Below are 978 nucleotides of genomic sequence, written 5' to 3' on the forward strand. Positions count from 1 at the left end.
ACTTTGCTACCATATAGGACAGAGAAAAAATGCTCCAGAGGATTCCCAAGGTTGAAAGTCTTTATAGAAGCAGGCTGCCTCATCTTTTTTCCTACATAAAGGATGATGGGTTTGAACCTTCAACTTTTTTGTTAGCAGCTTAATACCTTAACCACAGTACCATCAGAGTTATTTCAATTCCCTAACAGAATTGGTCAATTTATGATCTACCTGAAGTATTTGTTGGTTTATGAAAGCCATGCCCTAAAATTACAAGTGTTCAAATGTAAGTGGCCAATCTTTCAGAGGTTTTGAGGTTTTCTTGAACAATGAGAGACAGGAGAGGAGTGCATCCTTGGACAAAGCCTGAGCTGAGAACTTTTTTGTTCAATTTATGATCCATCTAAGGGGTTGACTGGTTTAAGAAGGCCATGCCATAAAAATTATGAGTGTTCATACATAAATGACCAATCTTACAGAGGATTTGAGTGCTTTTTGATCAATGAGAACCAGGAGAGGAATGCATCCTTGGATATAGAGACTTGAGCTGAGAACTTCCTGAAGGAGTTATAATACAGGTCAAGGGCTCTAGCATCAAGCTGGTATCACTCATTGAGCTGATAACACTAAAAAGAAGAGTTACAGCAGCAAGCACAGTAGAGCTGAGTAGTAGAGAAACAGTTGCAGATGTAATCACTCTACTTAAGATGGAAGCTGTGGGCAGAGTTGGTCCATAGAGAAGATAATAGTCATGGGTGAGTTGAGCCACAGAGTGGAACTTGGTGCCTTGAGGTCATTGGTGGAGCAGAGGCTTGGGCCTACACCATACAAAGATTGCCAATAAAAGTTCTTCCATAAGAATTGTGATGCTAGATTAGCCTTAGATCTATACTAGAGTTTTGCAAAGGTTGTTGGGTGAAAGTTGAATCAGCAAACACAGAGGTCAGATCTTGCCAAGAAACACTGTAAAGAGAGACAGGAGGAAAAAAAAAAAAAAAA

The sequence above is a fragment of the Orycteropus afer genome, unplaced genomic scaffold, assembly GCF_000298275.1.
Source record: "Orycteropus afer afer isolate SDZICR_OR568_19922 unplaced genomic scaffold, OryAfe1.0 scaffold00941, whole genome shotgun sequence".
Lineage (NCBI taxonomy): Eukaryota > Metazoa > Chordata > Mammalia > Tubulidentata > Orycteropodidae > Orycteropus > Orycteropus afer.